We start from the raw sequence: 15,513 nt of genomic DNA, 5'->3' as shown, positions 1-15,513 counted from the left end.
AAGAAATGGCACCAAAGCTTATACATCATATAAATACGTATGCATTTCTTTTTCTGATGGTTCAAATACATTGATCTTTTTGAGATGTTGATGTTTAAGTCATCTCTTGTGGGAGGGAGAATATAAGGGAGATTATATATATATTTGTCGAAGTATTAGGTACCATGTCCTTTATTTAGGTTTGCTCATTCCTCCTCTTGGCTCTCTGAAGTAAATGTCATTATGCTCATTTTATAGGTTAGCAAGGTCAGGTTCAGTAAGGGTAACTCACTGCTAGAGGGTCATATTCATCTCAAGAGGCAGGAATGGGGTATTACACAAAATATTCATTTATATATATTATTTCCCAAAGTTATCAGATTATATGTATGTTTCAGCAATTTTTCTTTCTCACTCAGCATGGTAGCCTAGGATATTAGTTTTCAGTCCTTTAGTTATTGTAATCTGGCATAGTTTTGAAAATTTAATGGGAATACATATTGTTTTTCAATGTGAATTATCTGTTAATATTATTTAACCATTTCTCTATTCATTATTAAGACTTCATTCCATATCAAGGATATAGTGTTAAGGATTTAATATAAATGTAACCACTGAAACAAAACAATAACCATGCTAACTACTAAATAAATAGGAAGAGGAAATCAAACACATGACCTAGTGAAAGGCTATATAATTTCCTTATATTTATAGACAATACTACAGAACTGAACTTAAATGACCAAAGACTTTGATCATATTGTGGCAAGTCAATTCTCCCCGACAATCACACAGGCAGGCCTGCATGACAGTCACACAGACAGGCCTGCATAGCACCCCAGTTACACAGACAAATTTCCACAGTGCTGCCTTAACATTGAGCAAATAGTTAAACCTAGGGAAATTGTTGCCCAGACATCAAAGCTAGAAATGACACATATGGTCAGTAGGAGCCTTTCGTGGGCTTCTCCCTTGCTGGAGCAAGCCAAAATAATAGACAGTTTTACAATAGGACCCATCTCGGGTCGACAAAATCTGAGAGAAGTCAAGGTAACAGAGGCAGCTGTTTGAACAGACTCATTGGAGAGTCTAAGGCAGCTCTCTGGACCAAGCTGTAAAGGAGACAAGATAGAAACAATCACTCTGGTATGACAGTAGACAGTCCTTGAAGGTACTGCGGCCCTTTTAATCAGACTTAGCAAGCATTTTTTTGCCTCTGACCTTCTAGTTGAAACAAAATTAGTTGCCAATAGACTTAGGCGAATGCTGTACTGCACGTAGGGACATAACCCCAACCTATATAAGCCTTAAGAAAATTTAACACTTTGAGTTGGTCTGGTGGAATTATCTCTGGCCTTCTCCCTGTATCCAGTTACAGTAATAAATTCCCTTCTTTCCTAGTTTGACTGCTTCTTGTTATTGGGCCTCGAGAAAATGCAGCCGGACCTGGCTTGGTTCCAGGAACAATAAGAATAAAGCTAAATGGACTTAATTCACCTATTAAAGTATTTGTAAATTTCCTATTGAAACAAAATCCAAAATTATGCTTTTTCATGAGCTATACCTTAAACAAATGAATTCAGGTAGGTTAACAGTTTAAAAATAAGTAAATATATACCAAGCAATTGACCATAACAAGAAAGCAGGAGTTATAATCTTGATATTTGAGAGAGTAGAATTGAGACCAAAATGGATTTAAAGAGGTAAAAAGGCACAGTTGATAATGCTAAAGGCTACAATTCACAAGGAAAATGTGAGATACTAATACTTATATACCAAAGCACACAATACTTACCTGAATTCAAAAATGTTCAAGTGGAGAAAAAAATTAGTAATTATAGAGAAGACCTAAACAACCAAGTCCCAAGAGTAGAGCTTATAAATAGACAGAGTGAACTATGAAGCCTGATATTAGGCAATACACATGCTTTTCAAATGAGCATGGAACATTCATGAAAATGGATTCCATCTGAGGCTGTTAACAAAATCTTGGGCCCAATGAGAATAGATTAAATGAGAATAGATTAAAATTGCAGAATTTGATGAGGATAATGATGAAAGCAACATATCAAAATCTAGCTAGAGTAGCTGTCAGAAGATATTATAAAGCATTAAATATCTACATGAATAAAAAGGAAAAGTAAATATTCAATTTTAAAATCCTGATTTAAAAACCCACAAAGTAAATAAAATAATGCAGATGGAAAAAAATAGTTAAGGGCAAAAGTAGAAATGAATGGGCTAAGAAATAACACCCTTGTTAAAGATCAAAGTGTTGGGATGGGAAAAAAGCAAATACTGGCATTGTGGATGATGCACCAAATACCATGCTTGGATCTTGAGGAAGGTCTCCCCATAAACTCCTTATCATGCTCCCTTGAATGTAAGGATTAGGGGTGTGTGTGTGTGTGTGTGTGTGTGTGTGTGTGTGTGTGTGCAGACAGTGAAAAAATGCAAAACAATACTACATTTTGTTTAGGGAGTTCTCATACGGAGTAAAAGAAAAAAGTAGTATAGGGGAATTATAATTATCTCACTGTGGATATGATTATCTCTAGGGAAGAAAGAAAGGGACACAATCAGGGAGGAGTAAACTTTTTTCCTAACGTGGACTATTTTTATAGCTCTCTATACATTTTAACTAAAATATTTCATAAGTAGCGGAGGTTTAAGGGATTACAGTTTTTAATCATAAATATAATGCATACTCAGCAAATGTTTAACATTGAGCCAAGTGCAGAGGTTAAAAATATCAGTACCCAGTAACTCTATCATGATTGAAATTAAGATTGTGTTATATCATTCCAGTGGTTATTTTTTCATGCATATATACACATGTACTGTAAATTATATACACAATTCATGTAACTACTATAACCATATGTGCAGTTTGGTGTCTTATTTATATCTTTTGCTTTTATCTTAAATACTAACACAGTGATGAAGTGTTCTGATTAAATGACAAGGTATAAGATCGAACATCTTACTCTTTCCAGTTGACCCAGCCCCAATTCTTGAACAATGCATTGGAATGGAAATGCCATACCTGCAGCATATTAAATAATGTTATATGCCTGGGTCTACTCAAGAGCTTTCTATAGACTTCCTTTAATTTGCATGCTACCCAACAGTTACAAAATTATAGGTTTGAGGAACATTGTAATACCAGACAGTATAATCTCCATTCCTATCATCCAGCCTTTGGATTGATGGTACAAATAGTAAAAATAATAAATGATAATATAAGATGACAACAATCATAGGACATATGGTAGATAAGTTACTTGCTCTAAATTACACAAATAGCAGTTAATGGTTCCCAGGGTCAAATCCAAGTTTTTGTAATCCCAAAGCCCACACCCCAGTCCACTGTTTCTTTTTAAAAATATTATTATTAATATTTTATAAGTACATAAACACATATACACATATACACATACAGGTTTTACATGAAAAGGTTTTTTTCTGGACAGATACACAATAACTCCAAAATAGTGGTGCCACTAGGAAGGGCAGTTTGGAGTCTCGAGAGAAATGGAGGTTACTTTGCATATAGAAGACTTTATAGGTAAATAATTCTCAAATATTTGGAGAAATTTCCTCTGGTAAAGGAAAGCATTGGTTAAAAGAACATCCTTTGACATTAGACAGCCTTGTATTTGTATTTGGTTTTGTCACTTACTATATCTTAAGCAATTACTTACACCCTCTAAGCCACAGTTTCCTTTCTACAAAAAAGATTAAAATGGTGGACACATACAAAGAAAGTATTAATTAAGATAAAACATGTAACATAATACAGGGCCTGGCACAGAGTAATCACTTAATTAATGCCATATATTATTTTTATTTCTAATAGTAGCAATAGGCCAAGATGGTTGGATGTACAGTATTTTTGGCTTCCAATGACAGCTGTTGTCAAGACATTCTTGCAATGGCTGCCATTCTACATGAGAGCCTCTTATTCATGGTGCCATGACAAGCTAATGTGTCACAATCATTGTGTGTATTATAAGTAACTTGTTACTTGTAATACTTTACTGAAGCTTGAGGATTGTTTATGTTATAGCTGAATCAGTGTTGTACCTGTAAAAACTCTCTCACTCTCTTGAATTATGAAATAATTTTCTGAGTGGGAGAGAAAGGGGTGGAGTTATTCATAGCTATACAGCTGAGAATTGTGGACAACACTGGGTGTGCCAGTGGGAGTGTGCCATGTATGGGAAAACCACATCATCACAAGATATAGTCCTTTGCTCTGGAGGGCAACTAGTTTAAAGTCAGTAAACATGAAGTTTTAGATGATTTAAGGGTTCCCTATCCACTGTTTCTATATTGAGCGTCTTTCTGTGTTAGGACTTAGACCAACAAAGGGAAAGGACTCACTGAATGTCTTATGGTCAGTTGATAGGTCTGGCAAGAGGGATACAGGTTTGATGACTCCCATCTTCTGTCTATCTGACCGATTTTATTATTTGCCCTTATGTAGTGTTTCTTCTTCCTGGGGCTCAATAAGAAATTCCTTTACGCATGTCACACTAGAAAGAAAACAAGAGAGCAGAAAGTATGTGGAATAAAAGAAATGATGAGATAGGACCAACATTCACTTCTTGCTGCTACATTTCCAGATGCTCTCTGTTTAAAATTTATTTCACAGTGCACAGGTATTTTCTCTTTGAAACTACAAGAATGTAACCCCAAGATTCAATTCAAAAAGACAAAAAGGCAGAAGCACAAGGTTCATTCTTGGCAGAACAAATTGTAACAGCAGAAGACTCAAAATGTGACAGATGTCCACCAATAAGGGACTGATTGAATAACCTAAGATACATCTACCTCCTAGAGTATAATGCAGATATAACAAGCAATGAGAACTCCCACTCTATTATGTAGTGATCTCCAAAATATATACTGTTAAGTGAATAAAAAGCAAAGAAAAAAATATGTAGGGCTGCTGCTGCCCAATATGGTAGGCACTAGCCACTGATGGCTATTTCTCCCTGATGCACAAAATACATTCATTCCAGCTCAGTAGTAGCCCCTAAAGTCTTAATTCATTCTAGCATCAACTCAAAAGTCCAAAATCCATAGTCTCATCTAAATCAGTTATGGTTGAGACTGAAAACCCAATTCATCCTAAGACAAATTCCTTCCAGCTGTGAGCTTGTGAATCAAAACAAGCTGTCTACTCCCAAAATACAATAGTGACACAGGTGTAAACATTCCCATTCTAAAAGGGAGACGCAGGCAAAAAGAAAGGAGTAACAGGCCTCAAGCATAGTCCAAAACCCAACAGGGCCAAAGGCATTAAGTCTTTTTTTGTTGTTGTTTTTGTTTTTTTTTTGACAGAGTTTCCCATTTTGTCACCCAGGCTGGAGTGCAATAGCATGATCTTGGCTTACTGCAACCTCTGCCTCTAGGGTTCAAGTGATCCTCCTTCCTTAGCTTCCTGAGTAGCTGAGACCACAGATGTGCATCACCATGTCCAGCTAATTTTTGTATGTTTTGTAGAGACAGGGTTTCACCATATTGCCCAGGCTGGTCTCAAACTCCTGAGCTCAAGCAGTCCACCCGCCTTGGCCTCCCAAAGTGCTGGGATTACAGACGTGAGCCACTGTGCAAGGCCCATTCAGTCTTAAAGCTAGAGAATCATTCTCTTTTGACTCCATGTCCTGAATACTGGGCTCACTGGGATGGGAACTGGGCCCTCAAAGCCACAGGCAGTCCTGCCTCTATGGGTTTGCTATACTTAGTCTACTCACCAGCTCTCACAAATTGGAGTCTCATGCCTGCAGCTTTCCGAGGCTGGAGTTGCACACTGGTAACTCTATAGTTCCGGGGTCTCTGAGATGGCCATACTCAACAGCTCACTAGGTATTGCCCTAGTAGAGGCTCTTTATGGTAGCTCCATCCCTGCAAGTATCTGCCTGGATCTCCAGGCTGGCTGAGACATCCTTTCAAATCTAGGAGGAAGTCATGCCCTCACAGCTCTTGCACTCTGTATGCCTTTAGAATTAGCACCATATGGATACCACTAGTGTTTACAGCTTGTAACTTCTGAAGCTGCAGATTGAGCCACACCTGCGGTCACTTGAGCCACAGAAACTGGGGTGGCTGAGGAGCACTGTCCTGAAATGTGGGAAGAAGAGACCCAAGTGTCTCTTTGCAGCAAGCCCATGGAAGGCATCCTGGGCTGGTCCCCCTATAGCTCTGGGTCTGTGACAAGAGGGGCAGCCTCAAAGATCTCTGAAATACTTTGGGGGACTTTTTCTCATTGTCTTGATGAATAGCATCTGGCTCCCTTCCATCCATGGTAACCTCTTTAGCCAATAGTTGCTTGGACACACCCTTAGTATTCTCTCCTAAACACCCTTTTCATTCTACATGGCCAGGCTGTAAATTTTTCTAACCTTTTTTTTGCTCCGCTTCTCTTTTAATTACAAATTCATACTTTAAGTCACTTATTTATTCTCACATCTCACTGTATGTGGTTAAAAGTAGCTGTGTAGCAGCCTGAATACTTTGATGCTTAGAGATTTCTTCCACCAGATACCCTACCTCATCACTCTTAAGTTCTGCATTCCATAAAGCCCTAGAACATGGACAAAATTCAGCCAAGGTCTTTGCTACTTTATAACAGGATGGCCTTTACACCAGTTTCCTACATTGTTCCTCATTTCTTTTCTTTCTTTCTTTTTTTTTAATGGAGTTTGTTGCCCAGGCTGGAGTGCAATGGCACAATCTTGGCTCACTGCAACCTCTGCCTCCTGGGTTCAAGCGATTCTCCTGCCTCAGCCTTCCAAGTAGCTGGGATTACAGGCGCCTGCCACCATGCCTGGCTAATTTTTTTTTTTTAATTTTTAGTAGAGACAGGGTTTCACCATGTTGGCCAGGCTGGTCTCGAACTCCTGACCTCAGGTGATCCAGCCGCCTCAGCCTCCCAAAGTGCTGGGATTACAGGCATCAGCCACCATGCCCAGCCTGTTCATCATTTCTGTCTGAGACTTTATCAGAATGGCCTTTACTGTCCATATTTCTACCAACATTCTGGTCACAACCCCTTGAAGTACTTTAAGGCTTAAGTACTGTCTAAGAAGATTCAGACTTTTCCTATAGCTCTCCTCTTCTGAGTCTTCACCAGAATTGCCATTATAGCTCCGTTCATGGCAGTCTAGGCTTTTTCTAGCCTGTTCTTTCAAATTCTTCCAGTCTCTACCCATCACTACCTAGCTCCAAAGCTGCTTCCACATTTTCAGGTATGTTATAGCCACAGCCCATGTCTCAGTATCAATTTTCTGTTAGTCCATTTTCTGCTGCTATAACAGAATAGTACAGACTAGGTAATGTATAAATAAATAAAATATATTTCTCACAGTTCTGGAGACTGAGAAGTCCAAAAGCATGGCTCCAGCATCTGGCAAGGGCCTTCATGCTACATCATAACTTGGGCAGAAGGGCAAGTGAGCACGTGAGACAGAAAGAGGAAGTAGGACTGAACTCATTCAGTAGTTTAGGAGCCAACTCTCATGATAACTAGCCCACTCCCACAATAATAGCATTAATCCACTCATAAGGGTGGATCCCTTATGGGCTAATCACTGCTTAAAGTCACCTCTTCTTAATACCATTACAATGGCTGTTACATTTCAATTGGAGGGGACATTCGAAGCATAGCACCCAACAACCTCTTCTGTATATGATGCCCTACCAAGGGTTAGGGACTGGTCATTGTACAATCCCCATGCCTGTTCACTCAACAACCCCTTTTGGTGATGAGGATGAGGATGATGATGGTGGAAGTGAAATCCTCTGCCTGGTGCCAAGAGACCTTGGTATGTGGATCATGTGAATTGACTGGCATTTAAGGTGGCAGACAGACAGGCTTATTCAGAATAACAGGTGCTTCCTCTGGGACAAAGATCTGGAGGGTAGGAAACTAATGTTGACAAAACTAATTATAAAGAAGATGTACTCTAAATTGTATCTCCTTTAATCTTAACATTTATTCAAGTAACCTATTATTAAATGCATAGTTTAGATCAAGTTATAGGAAATTAAGAGAGGTTGTGTAAACCAGAGAAACTGCTTTGGTTATTGTCTCATCAGGAGTGGAGTCTGGAATTTCACTAAAGCTTTTCATGTGTTCTGAAGCCTCCAGGAATCTGAATGCTCTAATCTCCCTGGACAGTAACAATCAATGCTGCCCTGGTCATTGCTTAATTTATTTATATAATGATCTGTATATTAAATTATAATATTGAAAATTTTAAAACACTGTGTATGACAAAATAAATCATTAAAGCTTGTCTCAGTAGGCTAGAGTAAATATGTACAAATTATATGGATATGTAAAGCATTCCCAGTAGCCAATATGGAAAGAAGGTCTGATGATGTTGTGGTAGGCACCCTCTAAGATTGTCCCCTATGATCCCCATTTTCCTTGTGTATTCACTTCCTGTATAATCTGTCCCATTGTGTGGGCTAGAGTTAGTGACTTGCTACTTAAAATTAAAATATGTGAGAAGGGATGGGATGTCACTTCTGAGATCAAGTGACAAAAAGCTGTGTTGTGCTTGCTAGGCACATTCTTATAGATGTGCTAAGGAGAGCCAGTTGCCATGATGTGAGCTATCCATGTGACAATCGATGTCTCTGCCCAAGAATTATTAAGGCCCTGAGGCCTGCTAACAGCCATATAAATGAGCTTGGAATTGGATCCTCCCTCCATTGAGCCTTGAGATGGCTGTAGTCCCTACCTAGACCTTGATTGCAGCCTTGTGAGAGACTCTGAGCCAGAACCTAAACTGTGCCACGATTCCTAACCCATAGAAATGATGTGTATTAATATGTTTGTTGCTTTAAGCAGCAAAATTTGGAGGTAATTGGTTATGCAAGATAGCTAATACAGATATAAACAGAGAATTCATGTAAACAGCAATATACATGCCCAAGAAACATTTAAAAACACATTCACTAATGAAATGCAAATAAAAACGTGGATAGATGCTGTTTTTCTGAAAAAAGGCAAGCTGCAGAGCCGTATGGGTGATGAGAGCTTAAAAATCCCATAGAAGGCCAGGATGCCTGACCTAAGAGAGTCACGGGGACTCACCCTTCTTGAATGCTGGTGCATTTTTATTTCATGTATTTCCACAACATTACCAGGAGGTAGAGGTAATAACCTCTACGTGATTTTATAGCTAGAGAAGCAATAATGTTTGTAGGTTAAATAGTCTGGCTGGGGAGTGTTGGGAGAAAGGCTTATCGGGTACCTGTATAAACTGGCCATAAAAATATGGGACAATAAGTTGTGGAAAGCCACAAGAGGCCTCTGAGGAGGAAAGTCTTCTTATCGCCATTATGTTCCCATGCTCTGAGCAAGACTTGCTCTCTTATCTATAAACACAGTGTTCAAGGAGAAAGACACTCCTTTGAAGCACTGGAATACGGCCAGATGTGCAGGCTCCTAGTTAAGCCCGCTCCCACTAGCTACTCTCCGGTAAGTTAAAGATATGCTGTTTGAGCACAAAGGAGATTCATTTGCTATAGATTACACGTATGACGTACCTGCCTCCCTTTCAATGTTTTGCCCTGAACGTCTGCTTCTTAGATCTTCTAAGTGATTGTACTCAACAAATAGTGTGGAGACCAGAGCTTGGCGCCTTTTGCAGCCTCCATTTTGCAATTGGTCCCCTGGCCCCTACTCTTTATGCACTCTTAACCTGTCTCTTCTCATTCCTTCGTCACCACCGGACTTTGGGTAGCCTACGGGTGGTGTTGAGGCTGGTCCTCAACAGGGGAGCATTCTACAATAAGTAGAAAAGTAGAGACCAGCACCCCGTAAGGCCCCATGCAGACTGTATGATGCTGAGCTGCATATCACACGATAACCAAGTAAATCTTGCTTTCCTGCTGACCTGGGTCACTACTGAAATCTATATCTTCACCTCTGAAGCCAGGCTGCCAGTTCTGCCTCTCTTTCTGATCAGAGAATCTTGTTGTACATCAATATCCTGCTCTGTAAAGACAAGGGAATGTGTCTGGGTCAGTGCTTTAGAAAGTAGAGTTCCCAGAAAACCTACATCATGAGGAATATGCATTCTCTAACAGAGGGGCAGTTGTCACACTAAGGATGAATACTTGAAGGGACAGGCTCCAAATACATACAGATTGGGGATGCATAGACTATTTAAAAGATATTGCCGAATCAACCTGGAAAGAGGTTGTACTAAGTGATATCCCCTCCCCCAATATGAGACAGAGTAGACATAGCCATATGCACACCTCATTGAAATCCTCGACAGTTTTTTAAAAAACCTTGATAACATGACAGGTGGAAATTCTCTCATTTTCATCATATTTAAGTGGATAGTAAGGTAATTTTTAAATAATTCCCTAATAAACACTCTGTTAATCATCATTATTGCTATTTTTTTTTTAACGCAAAAGGGTCCAGTTACATATGCAGCCTAACAGACAATAAGCAACAAGCACATGAGCCTGCAGGTTCTCCTAGGGCTACTGCTGACATTAAGGCTCCAGGGTGTATATGTGTGTGTATGTGTGTGTGTGTTCGTATGGTCTCTGGTGGCTCCTAATGACAGTGCATTTGCCTAGAAGGTTAAGAATGTCTCTCTGGGATATTGGTTGAGTTCAAGTTTAGAGAGGAGCTGGATCTACACGTCTGGAGTCTTTCTGAATGACACAAGAGCTGGACCACAACTTACTTCTGACTAGGCTGTAATCCTGTCCCCATGATGGAAAACAAGCCTGTCTGAGACCTCACCTACTCAGGTCAGTGTGGATCCCTCTAGCATGTAAGGTGTGGTAGTCTGCCTAAATCTACTTCTGAACACTGTAGCTGGGTGCTCCCATCTTGCTGCCATCAGTTGTAGAGACCTGGGAAGCCGCATCCTCTTAGCCACCTAACTCCACGGGTTCAGTCATCTGCATAAAAGCTCTGCGCTGGGAGATAAAAATTTGTGAATTATCAGCACGTTTGACACATTGTGCATCCAACCATTCGGTCATTCCTGAGTTAACAGTTACTAGGCATTAAGGCCAAACTCTACACCATCCCTTTGGTTAAGTTTTAGGCTTCCCCAGAATAGAAACAAGAAAGTGAAGTGTGGAAAGGAGGGTGTGGTAAATTCAGATGGCAGATCTAAGAAGAGATGGCTCCTTCCCACTAACAGATTAATCATAGAGACTCATCACTGATGATTGTAAAACATAATTCAGTGCCATGGACCCATTTCTACATCTTTAGTTGATATCCTCTTTACATATATTCTCCCATTTACAGTCAATATTCTATGAAGAATTCTCAATACTCAAATCACTTCCCTCTGCACTTCCCTACACCTCAGTCTTCATTTCTCATCTAATGGGGCTTGGTTCCCCCATCCTTCCACTGAAATGAACTCTCCCAAGTCTACAGCCACCTCTTTGTCACATTTATAGATCAAGAGTGTTGAAATAAATGTTCAAATGGAGATAAACAGGTATTTCCCCAGGAGGAAAAGGTTTCCCTCCCCCAAGACAGAATTCATTTCCTTGTGTCTATAGACAAAGATAGTATGCAATGCTATCAGTTACCTAAAAGGTAGAGTTGTAAAACAGCTTTCAGAATCAGATAACCAGAAGGCTGAGCTGTAGACATGCTTTCAAATGAAGCACACATTTTACCTGACACAGCTTATACTTTTGCTTCATTGACAGGGAGTTCATAAATAGGTTTACTTTATGTTAGCAGTAATTTTTATGGCTACTTCAATAATCTTGCCTTACCTGTTTTTTTATTTCTTTCTCAAGGGGTACCAAGTAGGCAATGAAATAATGTGAAATTATAATGCTGTTCCAAACTTTGCCATGATTAAATATATTGTCTAAAAGCACTAATATATCACAATTAGAAAATATAGTGGTGATGAAATATAATTGTAGTGATAGGGAGGTCTTTTGCAGTTTCCTGATAGTTAAGTCAAAATTCTTTTACTGTACCACTGAAACAATGATGCTGGAATTCTTTGGGGATATATCCATTAAGTAAAATATTTCAACTTTAAAATAAGTATGCATAAATCCATACTGATATAAGTAAATGTTTGGTGAATTAATAAAGAAAAGCATGTGAGAAGACAAACAGTCTTTATGGAATGATTCCAAATAGTATTTGTAGCTACTAACCCTCCAAGAGGTGAAGCTTAATTCTGTTTCAACCCCTGAATGCAGGTCACACTTAGTGACTCACTTCTCAGGAACAGAGTACGTGAATTGAAAAAGTTACCATACACTGGAAAACTTGGCAAACACGACTTTAACTATGTCATGAAGGTTAACATCACCAGTGAGGTCATGTCATCATGTAAACCCAAATATTATGTGATAAGAAGGGCACTTCAACTCTGTGGTACACTTTCTCAAATTCCATAATGCTGGTCTAATCATGAGAAAAAGACAACAGATTAAGGCTGTACTCCTCAAGACTGTCAGGGTCAATAAAATATTCTGAGAGTTCCTCACATTGTCAAGCAGAGAACTGCCATATAACCCAGCAACTTTACTCCCAGGTACATAAGAGAAACGGAAACCTATGTCTACATAAAAACTTGCACAAAAAATATATGTAGCATCATAATTCATAATGGCCAAAAATTGGAAACAACTCAAGTGTTCACCAATTGATGAGTGGATAAAAAAGTGTGGTATATCAATAAAAAGGAATAAAGTACTGATACATGCTACAAAATAGATAAACCTTAAAAACATTATGTGAAGTGAAAGAAGCCAGACACAAAAGACGAAATATTGTATGATTCCACTTCTATGAGATGTCCAGAATAGGTAAATCTACAGAAACACAAAGCATACCTGTGATTCCTGGAGCTGGGGGTGAAAGCAGGGATTAACTGCGTTCAAGTATGATGGGACATTTTATAGTGATGGAAACCTCCAAAACTCAACTATGGTGATGGTTGCACAACTTTTGTTTACTGAAAATCATCAAGTTGTATCCTTAAAACTGTGAATTTCATGTCCGTAATTATATTGCAAGAAAGCCTTCTGTTGTACCTCAGTAATGACCAAACTTTTTCATATGAAGGCCTTGATGCCCATGTTTTCTACACCCATGAATATATACAAAACTGTAGCTGTATCCCAGCCCTGCTGACTGTGTCCTAAGTAACTCCAAGCAATGACAGTCTCTCCCTGCCCCCCCACCACCACCCCCATGCTGACTTGGGCTTCACTTGTATGAAAAATTCGATTTGCACCTGATCACTTCCACATCTTCTAACTGTGGAAGAAACTTGAAAGTGGGTCCACAACAGCGTCCAGGGCATCCACTCTAACATGACATCAGCATTATTATTTTTTACTCCTCTTTGGATTTTCTCCTGTGACTCCACCTGAGGAATCTAAATGGCATTACCTCTCTGGGTGTCAGTATGGCAATACTTATCAAAGGGCTACATAGGTGCACACCCTTTGCACCAACAATTTACCTTTTAGAAGTTTATCTTCAGGACATTGTGAAGGATGCTGATAAGCATCTGGTTATAAGGACTGTCATTCTGAAAATTCCCTTCCTTTATTTATGGGCCTGAATTTAGGAAGAAAGACCAACCGGTACACCAAATTATGAAGGGGCAGAAGGAAGCAGAGGGAAATGCTGTGCACACACACAAGCAGTGACAAATATACACACATGTACAGCAACCAGGTTCTGTTATTACAGTACTAATTCCTCCAAGACAGTTGGTAGGGCTCTAAGAGGACCCATTTGGCTCACCAGTGTAAACAGCTACAGGAACTGTGTCCTTCAGCCATGCACAGACTCTGAAAAGATGTCTTCCATACAGTGTAGATAACAGGGAATATCAGAACACTCTGAATAACACAGGTTTGAGAAAACTGATGTCATATCCATAGGATGGAATTCTAGAATTCAGCAAAACAAGTTTTACAGAAGATAACAATGAGAGGTGATTTGTTGCCCATAAGATTAGCAATGATTCACATTATTTCTGATGTGTGAAGACACAAGGTCCTTACATACTGTTATGTAAGGAATATGTTAGAAATAGCGTTTGGATTTCATTATGTTAATATAAAATTTTACAGTTTCCAGGGTTTTGAAAGACCACTTCCAGGAACTTTTTTTTTGACAGAAATGCTTACAAATATATTTGCATATATATGAGGAGGATATTAAGTATACTATTATTTGTAACAGGAAAAAATGTTAAAGCAACTACATTTTTATGACTAGGATACTAATTAAATGAATTTTTGGGGCACCCACATGACGAACCACCTGGTTGATAAAAAAAAGAGACTACAATTATTTTTGGAAGGACATTTAAAACATTATTATGGAAACGCATGTGTATGCAAAGATGATCACAATGAGGGCAAATGTGGGTCACAAAGATCATTTAGTGGCCAAGATGCATTTTTGCTTATATAGGTCTATAGCTATTTATCCAGAGGTTTGAAAGCATAAACATAGAAATGATCATTTTGTGTTTTCACATAGCACATGAAGAGGCTACACGTTCTGTCTGGTGGCCGTCAGTATCCCTGTACAGTGGGAATGCCCCTTTTTCTACTCACACTTCCAGAAAACTCTGTAGGGTGTGCACGGACCACAGCACCTCCCTCCCACCTTCCTGCTCAGCGATGTTCAAGCTGCTGCAGTTCAGGCTTCTGTCATGAGGGGGCATCACTGTACCACTATTATCAAACTTCTCTACAAAGTGTAAGCAAGGAGCAGAAAAATACGGTATCCTCCCCTAAAACCCAGTCTATGAAAGGAACTGCAGAATGATTCTAATTCTGTCTGGAAAAAAAACAACCCTGACAGGTGTAAAAAAGAGTGTAAAAATATACTGTGGGACATCCGTAGGATGAAACACCAGGTAGGTCTGATGTGCCTTGGCTGTTGCTGGGAGGCAGGACTGGGGGAGCCCAGGGCAGCAGGAAGTGACTGAAAGGATGAGGCGCTGGAGTGGGGTCTGGGCAGCTGTGTCCACAATGTCTTGGAGAGGGGGGTCAGTGGGAGGGAGTGGAAGAGGGTCTGAGAAGCCTGTACAGGGTTGGAGTGATGGGTGGTGAACACCCTGCTCTCCAGGAGGGACCCCCCCCCCCCCCCACAGCATGGACACCTCAACCTACGCTAATGAAGGAAAAAATAAATTACTGAATGCGCTGTAGATTTGGAATCAACAGCAAATTGGCCTGCTTTAATACACAAATGGGTATTCTGAACTATTGGTATCACAGTAAAGAAAAGTTTCATAACATTACTTTGCGAAATTTACCCCTTTTCATTAAGAAAGAGCAAGGAACGTGGAGATAGCTGTAATGCCTCTTGGTGGCCAGAGTCAGGATTGCAACTCTGAGTGTAGACCAGGGGACTCAGCAGTGGGCAGGGAGGGATGAAAGTTGCGAGCTTGATTAATGGGATCAGGCATGGTTTTCTGGAACTTTTCACTTACATCCAGCTATCCTTCTGTATCCATCATTTTT

The 15,513-nt window shown here is 39.6% G+C and overlaps 1 long non-coding RNA gene across 3 annotated transcripts; it reads right to left on the bottom strand.

The window, feature by feature from the left end:
• Positions 1-3,638: 3,638 nt before the first annotated feature.
• On the bottom strand, positions 3,639-15,513 carry LOC115833282. Of its 3 annotated transcripts, XR_004028719.1 has the most exons (5): positions 15,292-15,513; positions 13,775-13,923; positions 10,766-10,944; positions 9,897-9,997; positions 3,639-4,517 (listed from the first exon to the last, which is right to left on the bottom strand). It is a non-coding gene; the product is annotated as an uncharacterized LOC115833282 (long non-coding RNA). The 3 variants fall into 3 exon arrangements; XR_004028720.1 differs by lacking the exons at positions 13,775-13,923; positions 15,292-15,513 and adding an exon at positions 13,488-13,761; XR_004028718.1 differs by lacking the exons at positions 13,775-13,923; positions 15,292-15,513 and having other exon boundaries at positions 10,766-12,177.

Source organism: Nomascus leucogenys, chromosome X, assembly GCF_006542625.1.
Source record: "Nomascus leucogenys isolate Asia chromosome X, Asia_NLE_v1, whole genome shotgun sequence".
Lineage (NCBI taxonomy): Eukaryota > Metazoa > Chordata > Mammalia > Primates > Hylobatidae > Nomascus > Nomascus leucogenys.
The sequence above is the reverse complement of the archived record's forward strand: the minus strand, read 5'-3'. Positions and strand labels throughout refer to the sequence as shown.